General features: G+C 47.0%; 1 non-coding gene across 1 annotated transcript; it reads left to right on the forward strand.

The window, feature by feature from the left end:
- Positions 1-7,640: 7,640 nt before the first annotated feature.
- TRNAK-UUU (transfer RNA lysine (anticodon UUU)) lies at positions 7,641-7,714 on the forward strand. Its single transcript has one exon. It is a non-coding gene; the product is annotated as a tRNA-Lys (tRNA).
- Positions 7,715-9,120: the final 1,406 nt, after the last annotated feature.

A 9,120-nucleotide genomic window follows, 5' to 3' on the forward strand; every position in this document is an offset into this window, starting at 1 on the left:
CACAAAGCCCTCTTCCTGGGCGGTGCCATTCCAGGCTGCACGTGGAGGCGGGCATGCTCGGGTGCTTTCCTGCAGGCATTCTTTGCACGTAGAAAGCTAGAGTGTCGGGTTCAGCCTAACGCTGTGCTCCAATTATTTCTTTCACAGGGGCAGCCTTGATCGTATCAAGCCTGCACCTGCCCCCTGAAGTGTTAACTGCAATTACAATACACAAATACACACATCAGGCTGCATTTATAAATTTGGCCAATGGGGCTGCATAAGCACCATATATTGAAAGCACATTTAAAACACATGCCCAAGAATCCTGGGATCTGTAGGGAATCCACAATTCCCCTTAGAGAGCTACAATTCCCAGAGTCCCCTGAGAAGAGGATATGAATGTTAAACCATCCTGGGAGAGAAAGGAGGGTCTCCTAACAGCTCTCGGCACCCTTCACAAACGAAACCTCCCAGACAGGGCAGTCTCGAGCAGGTCGGGCGCCCTGGCGCTGAGATCGCTCCGGCGCCCCCGCCCTCACAGCGCGCAGCATGGCTTCCGCGCGGCTACGTGCACCCTGCACCACCAGGACTATACCTAGAGCCAGCCCTGCTCCCATAATTCCTTGGGGGAAGCCATAGTTGTTTCAAGTGGTATGATAGTACTTTAAATGTATAGTTCAAATAGGGCCTGAAAGTCAATAGTCAGCAAGAGGGAACACAATTGAACTTGCCTCTCATCCCAAAATTTGAGGCAGGCAACCTCCCCAGTTGACAGCTACTGTATATTTTATTAATGCATATAGCTTTTAAATACTGTTGATTGTATCCCTATTTTGATAACTCTGTTATGTCTCCTTCTTTTTAAAGACTGCTGATTTTATTGGCATTTTCTCATAAATATTCATAGTATTTTACATAAAGCGCTTAGATAGAGCTGTGTTTGTTTGGATTGAGCCACATATAAAGCTGGCTAGGCAACGTGATGATTTTTTTATTCTCCTTGTCTGCTAAATAGCCTTGGCAGGAAGCAATGGTTTGTGGGGCAACATGAAAGACAGGTTCCTGCAATGGGTTTTGTTGTGTCCACATATTTGCAATGCTAATTATTAATCCGTTAGGTGCTGTTTCATAATCCTTGGGCAATTTGGCCTATTAATAGGTATCAATAAACCTGCCCTTCTAACTACTGTATCTTTTTGTGGATGTCCCTTGATCGCAACTTCTGCTAGATTTCGCCCCGGATCACTGACCTGGCACAGAGGTCTCACTCATCATGGGAATCCGACCCAAACCAGACTCCTTGCAGCTGGTGAGAACAACTTTGTGTAGGCCATGCATACCAATGTAAGTATATAAGTAGATAAAGTAGGTATGTAAAGGTAAAAGACCCCTGGACGGTTAAAGGCAACTGTGGGGTGTGGCATGGCGCTCATCTTGCTTTTCAGGCCGAGGGAGCCGGCGTTTGTGCACAGACAGCTTTCCGGGTCATGTGGCCAGCATGACTAAACCGTTTCTGGTGCATGGAGGACTGTGATGAGTGCCAGAGCGCACGGAAACGCCATTTACCTTCCCGCCATAGCGGTACCTATTTATCTACTTGTGCCGGTGTGCTTTCAAATTGCTAGGTTGGCAGGAGCTGGGACAGAGCAACAGGAGCTCACTCACCCACGGGGATTCGAACCGCCGACCTTCCAATCAGCAAGCCCAAGAGGCTCAGTGGTTTAGACCACCATCTCATTCTTCTCCTGGAGAAGGTCCCGGCTTCAAACCCCGCCATCTCCAAGCAGGTCAGATAACAATCCCCTCCTTAAATCTCAGAGAGCTGCAGGTCAGTCAATGCAGTAAACCTACAATTTACATGCATGTTTGTGCACATTCAGCTTTACGCACGGGGCAAAATAAAAATTAAGAAGTGGGGTCATAAAGGAGGCAGCATTCTAGGATAAATGACTCTGGCAATCCTGCCTGCCATTGACCCCAACATGGTTTGACAACAGCTGATTTTGGCTTTTGGCATGATTCCCGGAAATGTAAGGTTTTGCACTTAGGCAGGAAGAACCAGATGCACAAATATAAGATGGGGGACACCAGGCTTACTAGCAGTACATGTGAAAATGATCTGGGGGTCTTGGTGGACCACAAGCTTAATGAGTCAACAGTGTGATGCAGCAGCAAAAAAAGTGAATGCTATTCTAGGCTGCATCAATAGAAGTATAGTGTCCAGATAAGGCAAGAAATAGGACCACTCCATTCTGCTTTGGTCAGACCACACCAGGAATTCTGTGTCTAATTCTGGGCACCACTGTTTAAGAAGGATGTTGACAAGCTGTAATGTGTGCCAAGGAGGGCAATCAAGATGATCAAGGGTCTGAAAAGTAAGCCTTATGAGGAATGGTTGCGGGAACTGGATATGTTTAGCCTGGAAAGGAGGAGACTGAGAAGAGTTATGATAGCCATCTTCAAATATCCGAATGGGTGTCACATGGAGGAGGGAGCACACTTGTTTTCTCCTGCTCTGGAGGGTAGGATTTGAACCATTGCAGGGGGTTGGACTAGATTACTCTTGGGGGTCCCTTACAAGTCTACAATTCTATGATTCTATGTACAGTACTGAGCTATGGGAACCTATGGTCTGACTCAGTACAGTATAAATCCTGTACAGTTGCACAGGTCTGCAGTGGGGGTGGCTGGGGGCTTCTGCAATTGCCAGCACTTTTGCAAGCTCGACTTCCTCCCCACTCTGTCGCAAATGAGGTGGTTGCTGTAGCTCCTCCTGCGGTTCCTCTTCCTCTTCGCCGCCTCCTTCCCCTCCACCACCATCCCGATTCCGACTCCCCCCCCCCCCGTTTAGACTCTGGCCCGGCGCTGCTTCCCTACTCCGCCGCCGGGTTTTCCGGGCGATCCTCCCCCCCGCAGTGCGTTCGCATGCTGCTGGAAGACGTCACCCGGGCTCCGGCCAATCGGCTCGCAGAACAACAAGGCATGGAGCAGCTCCACATGGGCACTCTGCTGCGTGTGTCTCCGACGGCGTCCTCTTTAAAGGGACAGAAGCCCCTTTCGGCCGGAGTCTCTCCCGGCGCTCCTTCTCCGGCGTCCTCCCACCCCTCCAGCGCGCGGGGAGGAGAGGGGCACGTGGTCACCCCCGGTGAACTCTGGCGGGGGAGGCTGCGCTTCCCTCTGCGTGCCAATGGGAGAGAGAGAGAGGGTTTTTCCTTCTCGCGCTGCCGCTGCTACAGGCAGCAAGAGGGAGCTGGAGCGCCCAGTGATAGGAGGCTGTGGAGGGGAGGCGTCCCCTCCTTGTCAGCGCCGCATCTCATCGCAGAGAGCTGCAGAATATGCCGCGCACGTTTCGTTTTGTTGCAAGAAATCCGCTCCTATTCTTGAAACCCAGGGCTTGCGCATTGGATGCGTATGGGGCCAAATAATGAGCTTTTTATATATACTGTATAATGAACTTATATATATACACACAGTATAATGAGCGTGTATGTATGTATGTATGTGTATGTATGGAGAGAGAGAGAGAGAGAGAGAGAGAGAGAGAAAACCCCACGGAGTACAAGGGAATTTGCTCCCAGGAAAGCCGGAGACGTCTGTAGGATTGCGCCTTCGTTGAATGCATGCCGTGTAAGGTAGATTGTAAGCTCCTGCGGGCAGGGACCTGATCAGTCTAATGCTGCTCTCTCTCTCTCTCTCTGTTTGTGTGTGCGTGTGTGTGTACTGTACTGTACTGTACTGTACTGTGTATATATGCAACAACAAAATAACCACAGAAAAATAATGTATTAATGTGAGAGAGGTATTTCCCCCACACTGGTATTGGGTAAGTGGATACCTCCAGGTCTATCTTTACGGCTGCAGCCCTGTACTGTACAACGTAGTTACCTGGCAGAAGGTCTCAAAGTTAATGGCGTTTGCTTATGAGTAGGATCTTTCCCATTGAATCTGTTCCTTCTGCTGTCCCTGATGAGCCTACCGGTAGGAAGGTACTTCAGACCACGGGTCTATGTAGTTTAGCATTGTCCACACTGACTAGCAGATCTCAGGCAAGGGTCTCTCTCTCTCCCCCCCCCCCCGTCCTACCTGGAGATGCCGGACTTTGAACCTCGGGCCTTCTGGGTGTGAAACGGTTGCCCCTTCACGGAGCCACAGACCTTACGTGGCAATCTATATATTTCATACTTGTTTTTATGGTTTCACATTGGGACGAGGGACCGAGTGCTGGGAGGGCTGTCTTGCAGGGGGTTGGACTAGATGGCCCCTGGGGATCCCTTTCAACTTATAGATTCTACGATCTCATACGGCCAGGGTTGCAAGGGCGGCTATGGCAAACTGCACAGTTACGGAAAGCCCTCCGCTTTCCTTCTTTTGCAACACTTGGAGGACCAGGCGGCGGGGGCGCGCGCGCACACACACACACACACACACACACACAGAGAGAGAGAGAGAGAGAGAGAGAGAGAGAGAGAGAGGAGGCAGGAGGCGTGGCTTGCCCCAATCATACCCACGTGGCTGACTCTGCGGGAGGCGGCGCTTCGCCCAACCCCGGGACCTATCTGGGACAATCTGTCTAGTCATGGCTGGTTGGGAGCATGGCGCGTTGCATTCTTAAAGGAGCCTCGCCCTATTTCCACCCAAAAATGGGAGGGGGGGAGGAGGAAGCACGTGAACCCGGAATGCGTGATAAGGCAGGCGGAGGAGGAGGAGAAGGAGGAATTATTTGGACAGCAAAACAGGAAAGGCTGCTGGGGACGCGCTTAGCAGCCGGGCGGAGGGAGGGAGGGAGGGAGGGAGGCACCGCCTGGGTCGCGCCTCCCTCCGATGGTGTCAGATGAGATCACATGCAGGCATGCGAGGCAGCCCCGGGCGGGAGCGAGCCTGGAGGAGGAGGCGGGGGAAGGGGCAGCGCGTGCGTGTTTTGCAGGATGAATGACAGCCGGAAGTCAGGCTGCAGAAATCGCACCCCGCCCCCGCGCCGAGCAAAGCTGACCTCGCTGGCTGGAGTTTCTGGTTTTCCTCTCCCGGGAGGAATGTTTCGCGCTACCCGTGATTCATTATTTCCCGACAAGATGCAAGCAGTCGCAAAGAATAAATGCAGACGTCCCGATCGGGATGCAACAGAGTTGAAAACAAACTCCCAACCAAATTCATAATAGGGTCCTGCAGTGAAGGTGCAAGAATGGAATCCAGAGTTTGCGCCTCCTTTTCTCTCATACTCATTGCTCTGTTTACCATCTAGCCCAGCCCAGGGGTAGTCAACCTTTTTATACCTACCACCCACTCATGCATCTTTCTTGATGGTAAAATTTCCTTACCGCCCACCAGTGCTCGATGGAAGGAGGATTCAGCTTGTGCCGTAGAACCCCCTACCCCCCACCTAGAATCCTGAGACGCCCACTAGTGGGCGGAAGGGACCAGGTTGACAACCTGATAAAAAGAGTGCTGGAGAATTCAAAAGTCTGCACATCACTAGCCGCAGCAAATGGGAGACCAACCTGCTCCCATCCATTGACCAACAAAGCAACAGCTTTTCCGGTGCTTGCTTTCCTCAGCCCTCCCCATGCCTTTTTCCTTTTGTATCTTGTTCTGTACAGTGCTTTAAAAATGCTAGGTGCTTAATAAGTATGATAGATAGATAGATAGATAGATAGATAGATAGATAGATAGATAGATAGATAGATAGATGATAGATAGATAGATAGGCAGGCAGGCAGGCCAATGCCCACATCAGCAGTCTGACTACTGTACCACGTTCTGCACCAGCTGGAATGATTGCTGGGAGAAGCAAAGGGAGAATAAATCTTCTTTTTTAAAAAATACATTTTATTAAATTCCCAATTAAACACATTTAAACAATAACAAAACAAACCACAAACACAACATAAACATAATAAACACAAAATTTTCCTTCTAACCATCTTATCAATTATTACAATTTTCTTTGCTCTGCCGAGCTTTGACTTCCCTCCCTCCCCCCAATCAGATTTTTTTCTGTCCATTCCTGTCTTGCAGTTTCTTTATTCCTTCTATTTAAAGTCAATTCGTAGGATTTATTTCAGTCCTGCAAGTGTCTTTAAACTTCTACAGTTCTTCTCCATACAGTCCACAAATTTACTCCAATCCTTTTGGAACTTTGACTCTTCCTGGTTTCGGATCCTGCTCGTCAGTCTTCCTAATTCCGCATAGTCCATCATTTTTGTCTGCCACTCTTCAATCGTCGGTAACTCCTGAGTTTTCCAAGTCCTAGCCGCGGTTGTCGCATACATAAATAATACTTGATCTTCTTTCACAATCTCCTGTCCTATAAGTCGTAATAGAAAAGCTTCAGGTTTTTTGGGAAAGGTATATTTAAGAATCTTTTTTGCATCTTCAGCAGAACAACCAGACGCCTCCATCTGCCTTCCAACAGTTTGACTTCACCCCCAAAGGTGCACTCCTCCATTGCCTCCCGAGAAAAGATGGATGCCAGCAACAACAAGGAGCTTCTGAACCAGGCCCAAGGGCAGTCCCACAAAGAGTGCATTGCAGTAATCCAGCTTCAAGGCTGCCAACTCATGGACTACATGCAGGCATGTCCAACAGGTAGATGGTGATCTGCCGGTAGATCACTGGACGTCTGCGGTAGATCACTGGCTCCCCCCCCAAAGAAGCTGAACATCTGTGGCTCCCCTTAAAAAAAGCTCAACATTTTATCTCCTCCCTGAAAAAACTCAACAACTTTAACCCGAACCCACCAAAATGGGCCTTTCTCTTTCCTAAAAAAAGCTCAACAACTTTGACCTGAACCCCAAAAAAGGGGGTAGATCACTGCCAGTTTTTTTAAAAATATATATATTTATTGATTTTATAAAACTGAAAAAAACATATAAAACACAAAAATACAAAGAATCACATAAAATACAAAAAGCAAAAGCAAACCCTATTTATCATTCATGTGTTCTGACATTGTTGACTTCCTCATGTCCCTCCTAACTGCGTTTCATTGTATATCATCCTTAGTAATTTCTATATCGTACTTCTTTCTATAATCGTACTTCAAACCATCTTATTTTTACCTTGACTAACATATTTCACCTCTTATTACTTCCTTAACAAACATTTCAATTCTTATTTAACACTTATATCTAAATCTTAATATACTATAATACCTCTACAAATCCTCCTCTACAACCTTCATGTACTTCCAAATCTTATATTAAACATTCCCAATATTGCAATTATTTCTTAAATAAACTTTAAATTTCTTCCAATCTTCTTCCACCGACTCTCCCCTCTGATCACTGCCAGTTTTTAACTCTGTGAGTAGATCGCAGTCTCTTGGGAGTTGGCCACCCCTGGCTACAGGAACAGCCGTAGCTGGTGAAGCAGACAAAGCTGGCCAAATGCACTCAAGGCTGGATCTAGACACGTCAAAGAAGCGATTCAGCGTTAAACACGTAAACTCATACAGGGAAACCCGGGACTCCACAGCGCTGTCTGGTGTCACAGTATTACATCGCATATACAATGCATATAAACACTTTTTCTTTACCAATTTAGCTGAGTCCCCAGGCTCAGATCTGCATCACGGTGAAGATTTAGGAATGGGAGCTCCAGCATCAGAAACAACCTGCCTCAGATAACACCCATTGGCTGGGGACATTCAGCTGAGGAGGGCTTCCCAGGATAGCTCAGTCGGTAGAGCATGAGACTTTTAATCTCAGAGTCGTGGGTTCAAGTCCCACATTGGGCAAGTTTCCTGCATTGCAGGGGGTTGGACTAGATGAACTTCATGGTCCCTTTTCAACCCTACAATTCTGTGATTCAGCTGGGATGCTGGACCCGAGAGACTTTTGATGCGATCAAGCAGGGCTCTTCTTATAACGACAAGGAAGCAATGTTGGTGCTTTTCCAATGGGATGTGGGTGGTGGGGAGGGATTAAAAAACCTGGAGATTAAGCCGAAAAGGGAATATGATTTCCAAAGACCTCGTTTCCCACTCCCAGCTGCCATACTAAGAGGTTGTGTGTGTTTTGCTGGGTTCTGCCATACAATAGCCTGTTTGTTTGGCTTTGCAAATCACTTAACCAAGTTAGGGTAGTTTCCCTCCTCCTCCTCCTCCCCTCATTGAAAAACAAACAAACCCATGAAGGGGATGATTTATCCAGCAGCACTTTCAACCCAGCATGGTTCCAGGAGAGGGAAGGAGGAGGAGAAGAAAAAAGCCTCTTGGCTTTTTTTGAACCCTGGCCTAAGATGAAAGAGAAGTTTCTAAAAATACAATAGTTTTTTGTTTTTTTAAGCAAATCACTTGTCCTTCGATAACCCCATCCTTGGGAACAGTTAGATTACGTGCTGAAAGTAAATAATAATAATAATAATAATAATAATAATAATAATAATAATAACAACCCTAAAGCCCATCATGGGGTAAAACCTTTATTAGATTTGAAATAATTAAACAAACAAACAAACAACGTGGGAAACTTTCAGGTTGTCTAGAATTTTTCAAGATATTATACAAGGAAAAACAGTTTAAGAAGTAGAAAAATTAGGCTGGATCTTATGGGTGTGAGGACTGCTTGAAGCAGACTTAGAATCATAGAATCGTAGAGTTGGAAGAGACCACAAGGGCCACCCAGTCCAATGCTTGAGGTTGGTGGGGCAGTGCCCCCTTTGCCCTCTGGGACCAGCCTCCATTGTTTCATACAAACATGCCCAATTCGCACTTCCTGAAATACACAGACCAAAGGAAAATTCCCCCGAATTTTCTGATGCAGTTCTCCAGCCAAACAATTTGCACAGACTGAAAGAGAGTGCACATTAAAACATCACTGCAAGCAATATGCAAAATTGCATCACGGTTGGGGAAATTACTTGCAAAAGGGTGTCTGTTGTGGAAAAGTGTACAGGGAAAAAACGTTCCAAAACAGAGCTGAGTTTTGCAATGCAGTTCGCTAGCTGAGTAATGTCTACAAAAATGCATATGCTAGGGTATGCAAAAATTAGCACAGAAAACCATGACAAAACTGCTTCTGGAGAAAAATCACACAATAAAGCTTATTAATTTCCAAGAGGACCCTAAAAAATAATAATCACAAAGTGATGTGGAAAATCAGACTCAAGATTTTGGGGGGGGATTAGAATCGGAGAGGAAGC

The sequence above is a fragment of the Zootoca vivipara genome, chromosome 15 (assembly GCF_963506605.1).
Source record: "Zootoca vivipara chromosome 15, rZooViv1.1, whole genome shotgun sequence".
Classification (NCBI taxonomy): Eukaryota; Metazoa; Chordata; class Lepidosauria; order Squamata; family Lacertidae; genus Zootoca; species Zootoca vivipara.